We start from the raw sequence: 16,435 nt of genomic DNA, 5'->3' as shown, positions 1-16,435 counted from the left end.
TGGGCAAGTGACAATGAAGAGGAGCCAAGAGATAACAATGAGTATGTGACACATGCAGAGTCTCTCCAAAGTGTAAATTCTGATGCATGGTAGACACAGGTTTTTGCCAGTCTTTTGGCTTCTACTTGATTTTGTTTGGAGAATTGTGACTTGACACTTAGTGACCTTTCTGGAAGAGAAATAATGTAAAGAAAACCCTAAAAACCACCCAAATCCAGGAGAAAACTTTCTTCTCCATTCAGGAAATCATTATGGAATGTTTCTTAAATTGTGGATTGCGATATACTCTAATGCTTGCAGTAACTGTTTCTGGGCTGGGATGTTGATAAATCAGAATAAGGGGTTGTTTCAATTTCTGAAAGTTTATGTCTCGGAAGCCCTCTGCGCACTGTGAAATTGACAGCTGCTTATTGTTCTCGTTCTGCTCCCTCTAGTGCATGGACAGCACGTCTCATTAGTCCTCCGATTTCTGAGGATGCCCGTGCAGAGGTGAGGATCCATAGCCCTTGCTGGGAAGCTCTAACTTGCACATCCCTCCAAGTCCTTTCTGTAATGGTGTCCATAGAGGGAGAAGCCAGGATGACACTGGCAGATCTCTGTGATCCTTATAGTTCTATAGCGTTGAGTGGCACACTGCACATAGTCCAAGCCCTGTTTGCCTGGTGCCAATACAGCAGCAAACTTGAATTCTGTGCTCCAAGTTCCTATTATGGTTTCTATTTTTTAGCAGCTGTCTAACACAAAGTGTTTAGATTAATCACTGGGCCTTTTGGGGGAGAAAGAGGGAAAGAAAAAACTCCAGGCCAAATTAGCTTAGGGAACTGATGCAGGAGAGCAGGTTGTTCAGGAATATTCAGGCAGCTCCTAATCTGTCTCCATTTTTACCCTAGTGCTGGGAGCAGAGCCAGCAGTACCGACTTGGTTCCAGAGCAGAAGAAAATGCAGCTGAAGTACTGGCAAATGAGAGTGAAGAGGAACTGCAAGATATTGACTTGTATGTGACAGATAAAATGGCTCTTCAAAGTCTAATTTCTGATATATGGTATAAACAAGTTTCTGCCAAGCATTATGGGTTTTTTAGCCTGTTCATGAAGTCCTAATTAAATGTATCTTTCAGTAACACTTTTTTATCTTCAGTAACACTGAAGAGGCTGAGGTACATAAAAGTAATTGAAATTGGGCTGGGATGTTGAACACATCAATACAAAGAACATCCTTCCTTAAGAAATCTTTCACGTTCTGCATTTTGTATCAGATATAACTTATGAAAATTAAATTGCAGTTTATCGACAGCAAAGGAGAAGGCCCAGCCAGAAAACTGGCAGGATGACAACGCAGAGGTGAGGATGCACATATTGTTGTAATTTCTGATTTGTGGGAGGGAAAGGAACAAAAGGGGAGCTGGATGACTCAGTTGTTTTAGACGGGTGCCACAGGCAGCTGGCTGGAAGCACAGCCCTTGCTGGGAAGCTCCAACTTGCCCGTTCCTCCAAGTCCCTCCTTGGTGGTGTCCATAGAGGGAGAAACCCTTACCAGGCTGACACTGGCAGATCTGTGTGTTCTTTGTAATTCTAGCATTGAGTAGCAAATTGCACATATTCCAAGTCCAGTTTTCCTGGTGCCAATAGAGCAGCAAACTGGAATTCTTTACTCCCAATGCCTGTTGTGGTTTCCATTCTTCAGCAGCTGTTCATCCAACATGAAGTGTTTAGTGCTATGACTGCAGAAGTTGCCCCTTTTGGTGCTAACAAGTGAAAGAAAAGCTTCTAGCCTAAATCCAATCATGGTACTGACACAGGGAAGTAGGATAGAGTTGTTTCAGGCAGTTCCTACTCTGTCTTCTTTTATACCCCGCTGCAGGCCTGGGAGCAGAACCAGCAGCACTCACTTCTTTCCAGATCAGCAGAGAATTCAGCTGGTCCTCTGACAACTCGTGATGAAGAGGAACCAAGAGATAATGATAGGTATGTGAGAGCAAAATGTCTCTCTGCATTCTAATTTTTGATATATGGTAGGAACAGCTTTTTGCCAAGTTTTTGGGTACTGCTGAAGTCTGTGCAGAAACTTCAGACCTGGAATATAGTCTGTCTGGCAGAGAAGTAAGTAAAAGAATCCAAAAAAACACATAGCAAAATCCAGCTGAAACCTTTCTTTTCTTGTCATGAAGTCATGGTTGAATATTTGTTGCAGTATGGCTTGAGATATGCTGAAATGCTTGCAGCACATAGCAGCTTGGGGAACAGCTGTGGTGCTGGGCTGGGGTGTTGCTAAATCAGAATATATGTTACATGTTGGTAACTCTCTGTCCACAATGAAATTATTGGCTCCATGTTCAAATGGCTGCATGTTCTTTCTGGTTCACTCTAGTGCATGGCCAGCAGGTCCTGCTAGTCCTCCGATGAGCGAGGGTGACAGCTCACAGGTGGAGGAGAAGGAACAGAGCCAGCAGTACCCACTTGGTTCTAGAGACACAGAGAGTTCAGCTGAGCTATGGGCAAGTGACAATGAAGAGGAGTCAAGAGATAACAATGAGTACGTGACACATGCAGAGTCTCTCCAAAGTGTAAATTCTGATGCATGGTAGACACAGGTTTTTTGCCAAACTGTTGGATTCTACTTGATTCTGTGTGATGGAATCTGATTTGAACCACAGTGGCCTTTCTGGAGGGAACTAATGGGAAAAAATACTCCTGAAAACAAAGCAAAATCGAGGAGAAACCTTTCTTCTCCATATAGGAAGTCATTATTGAATGTTTCTTACGTTATGGATTGTGATACACTGTAATGCTTGCAGTACATAAAAGCTCTTGCACTGACTGTGTTTCTGGGCTGGGATGATGCTTAATGAGAATAAGGGGTTATTTCTATTTTTGCTATTTTATGTCTTGGAAGCCCTCTTTGCACTGTAAAATTGACAGCTGCATGTTCTTGTAGTTCTATTAACTCTGATGAATGGCCAGACCGTTTTGAGAGTCCTCCGACATGGCAGGATGACATTACAGATGTAAGCATGATGTTCTTATCACATGTTCTTGTCCTTTCTGCTTTGTGGGAGGGGAGGAGACAGAGGGGGAGCTGCACAACTCAGTTGTCCTAGGTGGGATGCCAGGGGCAGCTGACTGGAAGTACAGCCCTTGCTGGGAAGCTCCAAGTTGCCCATCCCTCCAAGTCCTTTCTTGGTGGTGTCCGTAGAGGGAGAAGCCCTTGCCAGAATGGCACTGGCAGATCCGTGTGTTCTTTGTAGTTCTAGCATTGACTGACAGACTGCAGATACACCAAATCGAGTTTGCCTGGTTCCAATAGAGCAGCAAACATTTTTGTCCCCAATTCCTGTGGTTGTTGTTTCTGTTTCTCAGTAGCTGTTCATCCAATGTGAAGTGTTTAGGGCTAGCAAGGAAAAGAAAAGCTTCTAGCCCAAATCCAGTCAGGAAACTGAAACAGGGAGGCAGGATGGAGTGGCTTCAAGCGGTTCCTATTCTGTCTCCATTTTTACCCCACTGCAGGACTGGGAAGAGAGCCAGCAGTACTCACTTCATTCCAGGTCAGCAGAGAATTCGCTCGAATTAGTGGCAAGCAACCTTCAACAGGAACCACAAGATATTGAATTGTACGTGACAGATAAATTGTCACTCCAAAGTGTAATTTCTGATGTACGGTAGACACAGGTTTTTTGCCAATCTTTTGGGTTCTACTTGATTCGGTTTGGAGAATTCTGACTTGAAACAGACAGGCCTGTCAGGAAAGAAAGTAACAAAAAAAAGCCCAACCCAATCTAAAAACCAGTAAAATCCAGGAGAAACATTTTCTCTCTATCAGGAAGTTATTATTAAATGTTTCTTACATTATGGATTGTGATACACTGAAATGCTTGTAGTACATAAAAGCTCTTGTGCTTGATTGTGTTTCTGGGCTGGGATGTTGCTAAATCAGAACAAGGGATTATTTAAATTTCTTCAATTATATGTTTTGTTGGTAACCCTCTGTGCTCTGTGAAATTGACAGCTGCATGTTCTTCTGGTTCTGTTCTCTCTAGTGAACCACTAAGAGGTTTTGTTAGTCCTCCAAACTGGCAGGATGACAACGCAGAGGTGAGGATGCACATATTGTTGTAATTTCTGATTTGTGGGAGGGAAAGGAACAAAAGGGGAGCTGGATGACTCAGTTGTTTTAGACGGGTGCCACAGGCAGCTGGCTGGAAGCACAGCCCTTGCTGGGAAGCTCCAACTTGCCCCTTCCTCCAAGTTCCACCTTGGTGGTGTCCATAGAGGGAGAAACCCTTACCAGGCTGACACTGGCAGATCTGTGTGTTCTTTGTAATTCTAGCATTAAGTAGCAGATTGCATATATTCCAAGTCCAGCTTGCCCGGTGCCATTAGAGAAGCAAACTGGAATTCTTAAGACCCATATTTCTGTTGTGGCTTTCTTTCTTCAGCAGCTGTACATCTAACATGAAGTGTTAAGGTTATTGTAGTAGAATTTGCCAGTTTGGGGAGAACAAGGGAAAGAAACAGCTCCAGGTCAAATCCAAATAGGGAACAGGAACAGGGGACCAGGGTGATCAGGGGGTTCCAAAGCTGCCTCTGTTCCTAGCCTGTTGCAGTAGTGAGAGCAGAATCAGCAGCACTCACTTCTTTGTCATCCAGGGCAGCAGCTCTTTGTGCTACTGCTTTGAATGTTCCTAGCTAAACACAGAGGGTGATAGCCTACCCTGCCTCACCTCCCTGCTGTAACTGCTTTCTGAGCTGAGGTTTGTGTGCAGCACCCCGGGGCTCACCAAATCTAATTGTATCTTCTTTTCTCTCCCTTTCCATGTGCATCGATTGAAGCTTCTTGAAGGTGAGTTGATGTTTAGAGTTGGTAATGGACACTTTTATCTAAAATGTAATAGTTATTGTTGTTGTTCTTTTCCAAGAAAGTCAAGCAGCAGGGATTGAAACTGCTTTTAGCAAAAGGCAAAGCACAGGGCTAAAGCTTCTGGCCAGTGTCTTAGACAACAGATGCAATGTGTGTGTGATGGCCTCTGTCAGTCACAGTGGAAAATCCCTGCAATACAAGTGGTAGCTGAATACTTATGCAGAAGGAACTTTAATTTGGTAACATTTTCTGCAATTTTAATTGATTAGTGGTTGATAAGTGTGACATGGACACTGGAATTACAGAGGTCATCGTTGCCTGCTGTTTCTGAGAGTTAAAAAGCAAACAGCATTTCTTGAGCCTTTGTCTGTTACAGACCAGGCCATTAAAAATGGTTCTCCCTGTAACTTGGTCAGTATGTTGTCCACAAAAATTGGATTTGTTACTGGGGTGCAACAGGTAAATAATGATACACTTGAGAGACACATTGATTGTTTGTTTCAGTGTTTCACGAGTCTGGGTGCTCAGTGGTATTTCACAAATCAGACACACCCGCTATCAAAACAACTTTTATTATTTATAAATTTTAAACAAACAAAGAAATTAGCATTAATTGGTTACAAGTGACATGGTTATCTTCTTAGCTAGTATTCTGTCTTCTTTTGGTTAGTGACTGTCTCACTTCTCCCTGTCATTATCCACTCAATCCATTGCTCAGTCTCCCTCTTCTTTAGGGCTGGGGAGTTTCGTGAGCTGCTGCTCCAAGAGTCGGTGGTCGCAATCGCTCCCTGCAGGAATTACATTTTACCAGTCAGAGCTGATTGCAGGAGAGTTGGGTTTCTTAGTTTCTTCCTGATCTTGGGAGTTGTTCCAGATGTCCTTTTGGCTCCTCAATCCTGCATTTTTTGTGTCCACTCTCAGTGGGCATCCTTCTCCCCAAGCTCTGTTAACCCTTCCCTGGGTCTGAGCTCCTTGAAGCATGTCAAGCCCTGAACCTTAACAAGGCAATTCTACCAAGAAGGAATTTGCCCATAGGGATCACTTAGAGCTTGTTTGTTAGTTGCTGTCTATTTAATTGAATAAATCTGCCTTCTGGTTGATTTGGCTTGAAAGTATACAAGGATCAAATATACCCATACAAAGAGCATCCTTCCTTAAGAAATATTTTACATATTCTACATTTTGTATCACATGTAACTCCATTTTCAAATTTTCTTAATTAAGGAGGAAGATGATGGCAATTTATAAGGCATACTGCTTCAAGTAATTTTATAGTTTCTAGGGACTGTCCTTGAGAATCTCAGGTCACATTTTTTAGCTGTGTGTAGGCTGAACAGAGCAAATATTTTGTGTTGTTTTATAGCAGAGTAGTCACAATGTCTAGAAGGGTCCAGTCTTAGTATTTAGGAAAGTAGTTTGTTTAGGATTGCTTTTTAAAGCTGAATAGAGTCCATTTAAAATAGGAACAATTGCTGACTATTTATATAACTTGATTCAAAGGCAGCTCCAGGGAGAGAGAGAATAACAGATCTAACTTCTGATAATTACATTACAGTCCATGAGCAAGAAAGGAGAAATGTTACACTGAACAGACATGAACAGGTGGATGGCTCCGGTAATGGAACAGGAGCTAATGATGCATCTGTGGCTGATTCAGCCCCTGCAGGACAGGGAGCAGAGGAGGAGGACACTGAAAGTTCAGAGTACGTATGTCTCATGCCCTACCAAACACAGAATTTTGTGCCTTTCTTTCTTTTCTGTGTAGGACTAAGTTATACTGCTATGCCTGGTTTATCTTTGAGGCCTTCCCATACTCTCTCTATTTCCTTCCTTCTCCCATGTTGCGTGATGATCAAATGATACCATTTGCATTTTGGGAGAAACAGGCAGCCCAGAGCAGATGTATAACTTTGCACAGAGCCTTAGAGATGAGTGTGGGGGTATGGGAAAGAATGGGGATTACTTGATCAAACCTGAGAGCTGGGTGACTGACTACACCTTTCTTCTAGTGAAAACCAGGACACCCTCTCCCTCAGGGCAGGGAGACCCCAAATCCTCATTAAATGCAGTAAACAGAGACTTAAAGACAGCAGGGTTCTTCAAAGGAAATGTGTCGTGGCTAGTCAGTGCAGTTTGCATGATTATGTGAGATTTTATGTATCAATAACCATTGAAGTGTGGTGATCTTATCAGCTGCATGTTCTTTCTAGCTCTGCTTCCACTGGTGCGCAGCAAGGAGTTGTCATTAGGTGTCCCATTTGCATGGATTCTTACTCAGAGGTAAGGATCCACCTGTTGTTGTCCGTTCTGCTTTGTGGGAGGAGGAAGCCAGAAGGGGAGCTGCACAAGTCAGTTGGATGATGTGGGATGCTGTGGGCAGCTGGCTGGAAGCACAGCCCTTGCTGTGAAGCTCCACAAATCACTCCTTGGTGAAGTGACACTGGCAGATCTGAGAGTCCCTCGTTATTTTGAGTCCAGATGCTCCTAAGTCTCATTTGCCTGCTGCCAATAGAGCAGAAAACTCAAATTCTTTTCTCCCAATACATGTTGTGATTTTCTTCCTTCCAGATTGTGCAAAGTGGACGACTGATTGTGGCAACCATGTGTGGCCATGTCTTCTGCAGCGAGTGCCTCCCTGTTGCCCTGGAGACTCTTGGCATGTGCCCAGTTTGCAGGGTGCAACTTACTCCAGATCTATATATCCCCATTTATATATGAGTGCTTCTGCTTCTCACATGTATCTTGGACAATAGGCAGTGTAGAGACTTCTTTCTTCATGTATATAGTTCTTCATGTATATAGTTCCTCATGTTCTTCGTGTATATAGTTCTTCATGTTCTTCCTTTATATAGTTCCATTTTTGCTGAATTCAATTTCAATAAAGTTTTGATTGATTTAAATATAGTGTGTCTGCTCTTCTGTGTTGCACTGTGCTGATAGACAGAGATGTTGTCTAACAGGTGGAAATAAGGCTCTTGGTTGGAGCAGTCAGAAGCTCGTTCTTTTCATCTCCCTGCAGTCATTGATTTGGGGGCAATGTGCTAAAGCCACAAGCTTTGTAGTTCTTGTGGCCAGTGTGTGTGTTGTACTGGGAAAAAGAAACAGGGCCTGCTTGGGGTGAGAGGGATTCCATTTCTCAGGGCAGACTCTGGTGGACGCTTTGGTGAAAATGTCATGATCTCATTGCCCAGAAGATGGAAAGAGCAGCAGGTTGTGCACACATCCAAAGAAAGCAATGTACCAGTTATTCTCTCTTTGAGAATAACTGGTACATTAACAAACTGCTGCATTTAGTGTTGTAAGGTTTCATTAGAATTAGAATCTGGAGGCTTTTGAAGGAATGTGTTTTTGAATGAGTGTAGTTGGTGACTGACTTGGCAGTACAACTGTGTTGTAGCTCCAGTTCCTTTAATTACAGCAGTATAATCCTAAGTTACACTGAAGAGAAATGCAATTGTCCAGAGATATAATAACTGGACATAAGAGAGGAAAGAAAATTACTTCTGTTATACAAAAGTAATAAAGAGGCAAAGGCAGATCTCAGGTAAAAAAATGCAACAGTAAATTCATTGTGCCATGATACAGAAAACTGAAAATGAAATATTCCTTATTTCCAGCATTGTCTGGAAGCCAAATTTTTTTTTGTCTTTCTCAGTTTTGGTGTTTTGTTCCTTTGTATTTCTGTAATTTTGTTCATCTTTAAACAGTAGCATCTTAAAGGCCTCGGCAGGGCTCCCATCACAGATCTATAATTTTGTAATTATTAGGGAATGGTAGGACAAGTGTTCCTAGAATTATGTTGCAGATAAGCTGAAGGATGGAAAAATTTCACAGTTTTAGAGTTTATGTGGGGAGGTGATACCCATTTCTCAAGGAAGCTGCAGAGTTAGATGGAAATCATAGATGTTTTGGGTTAGAGGGTTTCTAAGAGGCCTTCCTCTCATCTGCCCAGGGGTGGAAATGAGAGTGACCTCCATGTAGGTCCCTTGAGTTGTCCTGGCTGAAAGATTTACCTTTCTGAAATTATCAGGAAACCACCACAGGCTTCACAATCTCTCAGAGAATGAGCAGCAGCCTCATGATGATGCCAGCCAGCTCTCCTGGGACTCTCAGATGGGTCCTATTTACTCCTATGGACTTGTATGAATTAGAGAACTGCGCCCAAGTAGGGAAAAAGAAGTTGTGGCTGTGGTAAGATAGGAAATAGCAAACATGGAGGAAACAGGTAAGTTTTCTGACCTCTGAAATAAACATGGATAAATCTAAAATGTAATTTTAAACTTGGACAAGAAAAAAACAGATAAAACCCCCATCTAGTAGCTACCCTACCAATGTTTTAGATGTTTTAGCCTGATATTCTCCAGATATCTGGGATACTTCTGGTGCAGGCCTGTGGAGAAGAGCAGTGGGGTATAAATGTGCAGAGGGAAGGGTGAGCTGAATGGAGCATGGTTGTTTGACATACTCCAGCTGTGGAACTCTTTCCCTCTAGCAATTTTGTTCCCCTCCCCTGCCATATGTTTGTAGAAAGGTTTTTAATTTGGTATGTCCTGGACCATTTCTTGGTTATCAGTGGCTGTTTGAAATGATAGAGGTAAGAACTCCTTGTGTGGTGTTTGGTTTTTTATTTTTGGTGACATGCTGTTCTCCAATTTGGTTGCATTCAGTCTTGCATAAAAAATACACATTTACAACACAAGCATAAGGTGAAGAAAATAATATAGGTGATTTTAATAGCTTTATGCAAAGAATCCTGCTATTTCACAAAGAAAATACAAAAACGGTGGTCTGGGATATCATAACCAAGTTCTTGTAGAGCTCTTGGGGTGCCAGTAAATTTGCAAACTCAAAGTTAAGTGATTGCATTTTATAACATGCATATTTCTTTGTGGTATTTGTATTCAGCCAGTGGAATTTCCCAGAACAACTACTATGGAGCTGAGCTTTAAATTAGGCTTTCAAACAGACAGGGTTTTAAATAAGGACAACAAAGTTATGCATAGTTAAAATAGATGATAGGGAAGGATCATGGGGGATGGAAGCCTCATGGTTTAGAACCTGGGCCAAGAATTTTGAGCCAGCTGCTATTCTTTACAAACTTTGTTGCTCCTTTCTCAGAGGTGTCAAGTCCAGATCTCTGCTGACAACCCGAAGAATCAAAGTTCTGATTCACTACTGCAAATCCCAGGCACTCTCCTTCAACTGAGGTCTGCAATGGGCAACTTCCTAAAATTAACTTTTATTCAGTTTTATTTTGCAACAATGCAAAGGCTATAGAATTGCCAGGCTTCTGATTATTATGGGGTTTGTCCAGCTAACATTACTTTTCATCTTCAACTGTAGATTCTCTCATGAATTGACACCCATTTTTGTACCCATTTTGCAGTGTTACAGTTCCTGAGCTATAAGGCATATATTTTGCTATGGTTCAATATAAGCTTGGACAATGATATGTTGGGCTGATAATAACTCCTGGTGTATTTTATTGGCATTGCTCTCTTAAACAAAATCACATCAGATAAAGACTATAGAGCTGTCTGAGAGGTCAGCAGTTATAGTAGGTGTGTGTAATTTCGCACACATTTAGCTAATTTTGTACAAAGAGCTAATGTTTGGCACCCATGAAGGTTGTTTTTATTCAACTGGCATGCTTTCATTCAAATACCCATTTAATGTGGTCACCAACTATAGAAATAGTTAAACAGGACTGTAAATGGACATGTTTTCTTTGTTGGGATGATTGCTGACACACTGAATTCTTTTCATTAAGTAATTTGACCACAAGCATCTCTTTACTTTGGAAAAAGGAGGAAAAAAGCTCTAGCAAATACGCTTCCTTTCAGTTTTCATATTTGCAGTGTTTATATAGGGGGATATAATTAGAATTTCAGGATAAATTGCACAAGGTATTGGAAGAAAATCAAGACTAAAATAAACATTCAATGCCTTTTTTTTTTTTTTTTGGATTTGACCATTGCACACAAACATTTGGTTATAAATAGATACGCCATCCCTGTTGGAGTAACATTTTACATTCAAAGTAGGTTTCTGGAAAAGAAAATCCTTTTCAAAGTGATCTGAAGCAAACATGCAATTTGAAACCTTTGGTTAGTTTATGAATCTTTACTACAATTGGATTACATTTATATGCTCTGTAGTAAATACCAAAAAGCCCTCTGAAGTAAAATATGTTCCAGTGGAATAATCCTTACTGAGAGAACTTGCAACTGCAGTTATTTTTTATCTCTTGATAAGTTTGCATTAGCAGGGTGTTGTGTGCACAGTAGCTGCTGTTACAAGAATAAACACCACTGGCATGTACACTGCCAACCTGAGAGACATAAATCAACTAATCAATTTGATGGTAGCACTTACCTTACCTGGAAGAAGTGGGAGCACTCAGGTTCTAAGGAGAACACGGTACCGTTCTTTGTCTACCATCCTTATACAGAATTTGCTACTCTATGTGGAAATTGCTAGAAAATATAGTTTCATGTTTTTCCTTGTGAAGCTAATCTTGAAGAATGTTAGTGCCTCTCTGAAGATCTGTTAATCATGAAAATGTCGGCACACACATGCACAAAATTCCTAGGAATTAATACTTACCTTCATCTACAGAGAAGAGTCAGTGCAGTGCAGAAGACAGTAAGATAAAATTTTCAGCTGGGGTTCTCAAGCTGTACTTTTGAAGAGTAGTGCTTTCTGCCTGGATGGTCAAGGCCACTAGATTGATTTCTCATATGAAGCACAACAGGTTTTCTGTAAGTGCTGTCTGACTCTCCTAGTTGTATGTATGCACCTGCCATTTATTGAGAAAGAATAGAAAATACCTTTATTTGGTAATTTGCTGGTTTGAGCCAAGAAAATCAAAGCTGAATTTCACACACATGAAACCAAATAGGAAGAAATTATTCAAAGCAGGAAATGCTAAAAGGTGCTAGTTTAATTCTAATCAATACTCCGGACCTTGCTGTGCTGTCACTGTGTAAGGAGTGAGAAACTCAGGTTCTGAGATGCAGAAGGAATTGGTAGAAATTTCTATGAGATATGTCCCTGGGGCACACTGATACAGTATTCCTTGGGGTTGCATCCACTGTACAGAGTTGCTCTAGAAGTGAGCACACCTAACTTTTCATTCATCAATGCTATTGATGTTGAGGAAATGATTCATAAACTAAATGAATTAAAAGTCCAGGATAACTAGGTTTGGCTTCAATATTTATTTGAATCCAAAAATTGTAATCTTCTGGGAGCCAAGAACCAGAGATTAGCATCTTCAGTGTGATTCACAGCACAAACCTGACCTTTTAAGTGGACTTCTTTTGATTTCTTCCTGATTCAACATGTTTAAAATATATTCATTTTTCCTTAGGTGATCACTGCCTTTCCTTTCAGCGAAAGTAGAAACTGAGTACTATGCAAGCCTGACAGTCTGATTTTCTGATGGGCAGCTGACATTTTTTAACTGCACTTAAAGGAAAAATGACACCTCATTTAACTGGATAGTGTCCTTCTGCCTTTGAGAACTGGCAGTTTGTTACTTTAAAGGTGCAGCTTTTATGCTATTCAGATTATTGCAAAATATTTTAGAGCAGCTCAAGCTGTGGTTCTTGGAAGAAGGTAGACCTTTCTATAGACACTTTCCTGTCTACCTTTTCAACTCTAATAGTTCCCCTACTTGACCAAACATAGTTCCCAGTAATGGAAGAGCAAATTGTGTCAGCTACCTGAACTTGTGCAAAGCATTTGACACTGTCCCACACAACCTCCTTGTCTCTAAACCAGAGAGACATGGATTTGATGGATGGACCACTGAATAGATAAGGAATTGTCTGCACGGCTGCACTCAAAGAGTTGTGGTCAATGGCTTCATGTGCAAGTGGAGAGCAGTGACAAGAGGTGCTCCTCAGGGGTCGGTCTTGGGACTGGCACTTTCTAATGTCTTTGTGACATGGACAGTGAAATTTTAGTGTGCTCTCAGACAATTTGCTGACAATACCAAGCTCAGTGCTGTGGATGACACTGGAGGGAAGGGATATCACCCAGAGGCACCTTGGCAGGCTCAACAGGAGGGTCCATGCAAACCTCTTGATATTCAGCAAGGCCAAGTGCCAGGTCTTGGACAAGCACAAATACACAGGCTGGGTGAAACACAAATACAGGCTGGGTGAAGAAGAGATTAAGAGTAGCCCTGAAGAGAAGCACTTGGGAATGCTGGTGGATAAGAAGCTCAACAGAGCTCATTGATGTGCTCTTGCAGCCATCTGTCTGTCCATAGAACTGGTCATTAATTCTGCCACTAAGTCTCTTACCAGTGGAATTCGTAAAGCTCTGCAGGACTGTTTTTAATTTATCTTGGAACATTTTGATGAAGTCTGAAAAACAGTTTTTAAAATTGTCAATAGATTTGTTGCAGTATCTTTTAGATTTCCCCTCTCCTTTAATGATATTCATTACAACTCATTCTGAAATTTTCTCGTTTCATCTTTTGTGGAGTCTCCTCATTACTGATGGAGAAATCTTCTAGTCTTGTGCTCCCAGTGTAAGTCAGAACTGTTTTATTTCACTGCCCTAAGAAAATTGCATTTCAGGAGAATTGTGGTTTATTTCAACAGTTCAGGCATGTGTCAGATTGCAGTTTAAAGAAAACACAACACTTATTGTCTCTTCTTGAAAGATATCCCTGAAAACACATAGAAGTCTTCAAAAGTGTTATTTGTGTACTTACTGGTTTTAAATATACAGCTTCAAAATGAACATAGTATGAAATAAAATTGAATGTTACTGCATTGCTTTAACAGAATATAAAATAATCAGTAAATGCCCACCAAGCCCTGTAGATAACCCTGAAACTGCTTCATTTCCTTTCATGCTCAGCACTTAAACCCATCTTAAATCTTCTGCATCCTCTTGTCTCTCACAGTGTATTCTGAAGATGTGAAGTTCATGCACATCTTAGTCTCTAAACACTACCTAATGAAAACCACAAACAAAATCTGTACTGCTGAAAGGCATTAAAAGGCTCCCAAGGATCTCTCTGTGTACTAATCATGATACCAGTCACATGCTTTATTTATCTATTACTACATTATCTATTACCACACTACTTCTATGAGATCTTGTGTTTGTTTGTTTTGACTTAAAACAGATGAAAATTTTATTGCTATACATTTCTAGTTTCACAGAGGTTTCACTGGGTCCTGATCTATTTAATATCTTTGTTACCAAACTGGATGATGTGGCATGTGTGCCCTCAGCAAGTTTTCTGATGACCCCAAACTCAGAAGGTGGCTGACGTGCCAGAAGGTCGTGCTGCCATCCAGAGGGACCTCGACAGGCTGGAGCAATGAGCTGGCAAGGGCTCTATGCAGGTCAGCAAAGGAAAGTGCAAAGTTCTGCACCTGCAGAGGAACAAGCCCATGCACTGCACACTGACAGCTTTGCAGAAAAGAGCCTGGGGGTCCTGGTGGACACCAGGCTGAACAGGAGCCAGCAGAATAACCACACTGCAAAGGAAGTATCCTGGGCTACAGTAGCAGGATTGCTGCCAGCAGGGCAAGGGAGGTGATCCTTTACCTCTACTCAACACTGGTCAGGCCATACCTGGATTGCTGGGTTTAGCCCTGGGCTCCCAAATACAAGAGAGGTACAAAGCTACTGAAGAGGAGTCCAGAAAAGGTGTTTAAAGGACAAGACCACTTCTCCCAGGAGGAAAGGCTGAGAGAAACAGGACTCTTTAGCCTGAGAGATGAGAAAGCTTTGGGGAATCTCATCAATGTGGAATATTACTTGAAAGGAAGGTGGTGTAAAGCAGATGGAGCCAGGTACCTGCCAGTAGTGTCCAGTGACAAGAGGCTGTGGACTCAAACAGGAGATTCCGCCTGAACATGAGGAAACATTTTTCACTGGGAGGGTGACTGAATACTGGCATGGGCTGCCCAGAAAGATGGAGGGGTTTTCAGCCTTGGAACAATTCAAAAACTACCAGGACATGGTCCTGGGCAGACAGCTGTAGGTGACCCTGCTTGAGGAGGGAGGTCGAACCAGGTAACCAACAGAGGTCCCTTTCACTCTCAACTATTCTTTCAGAGTTTGCAGTTTAATATAAAGTTGAACAGAGAATCTGGGTCAACAAAATCAAATGAAATGAAAACTCTTCCTCAGAGCAGTAGGTTTTCCTGCCTGCTACTTCCCCATGGTATCTCAAAATATACTAGGAATTTGCTGTATGTCAAAGCAAGATTGAAATCAAATAAATAATTCCATTAGACACAGCCATTTCCCCCTTGACAATAGCAATTTAAACTCATTTATATAAGCAGTTCTAGGTCAATTTATCAGCAGCTAGTACCAGAAGATCCATGTCATTACACAACTATAGCTGAGCTTAGGCAAGCAAAGATAACAGCACCTGAAACCAAATGAAACCTGGTTTTCTCTCAGGAAAGAGGGACCAAGTGTGGTTTATTTATTTTCAGCTAATTTACTCCATCTTTACTAGAATTCATGTAGAGATTCAGGTTCATTATGAGAAAAATAAAACAGCCTAAAGGAGCAGGTTAAAGTAGTGCTTGATCATTTCTCTCTGGAAAGGCACTTTTATAATTTATAATTTATATAGGAAGTCTAGGCAGCATACCCATACTTGCCCTCTCCCTCCTCCCCCATTATTGGCAAAGAGCCCAAGGCACAGGGAGGAAGAAAGTTATGAAAACTGTTTGACAGTCTAAGCTGGTACCTTAGGCAGTTGTAAATAATTTTCTTCTGGTTCTGCATCTCCCAGTGTATTTCTTGCTGTAAAGACCATAATTCATGAGCAGAAACAATTGAATCCACGCTGCACCAAATTATTTTCTGCTTTTGTCATAAAGACAATTCTGGTAACTTTTCAGGTTGATTTATGGCCCTTCCTTATATATTAAAATTCTTATACAACCAAGAAGTTCTAGCTTGCAGTTTTGGCTCATGAAAGAGAAAACTTAGCTGAAGTCCATAATTTTTTCAGGTAACATACAAAACTGCTGGCCTGCTTAATTCAACGCAGTTCCTATTAGAATTATGTGAATAAGAACATGTCTTCATGCAAATCTCTTCTGTTAATGTTACCTTTTCCTTTTGTTGAAATTATAGCAGAAATTGTGAGGTTAAGTTTGGTTTCAACTCACATATTTGTGGGTTTTGGTTCTTAAAATCTTTTTCATAGTTATCCTCTGCACGACATATGTTACTCTTTTCCTGTTTTATTTTGTTGATATTTTATTTAGTTATGGAGAGTAATCTGGTGATTACATTTTTGGGTTTTGGGTTGTTTTCTTTTCTAAAGGATCTGTCATCTGCCTCTAATGTTGTTGAACAAAAGGTTTTTATGCACCTCTTGCCCATGAAAAAGACAGTGCACTGTTGATCCGAAGTGTTGCTGAGTGTGTATTTTCTTGCCATATAAGTAACATTTCTTTGGTAAATACCACTAAGGCTGAATGTCTGGCTCCTGCCTCAGTTTTGGTCTCTTCCCTCTGACTGCTAAATGCATGTGCATGCAGCCCATGGAGAGGACCATGATTTAAGTGACAAAGTACTAATG

The sequence above is a fragment of the Pyrgilauda ruficollis genome, unplaced genomic scaffold (genome assembly GCF_017590135.1).
Source record: "Pyrgilauda ruficollis isolate IOZ18807 unplaced genomic scaffold, ASM1759013v1 scaffold311, whole genome shotgun sequence".
Classification (NCBI taxonomy): domain Eukaryota; kingdom Metazoa; phylum Chordata; class Aves; order Passeriformes; family Passeridae; genus Pyrgilauda; species Pyrgilauda ruficollis.
Note: the sequence above shows the minus strand (reverse complement) of the source record.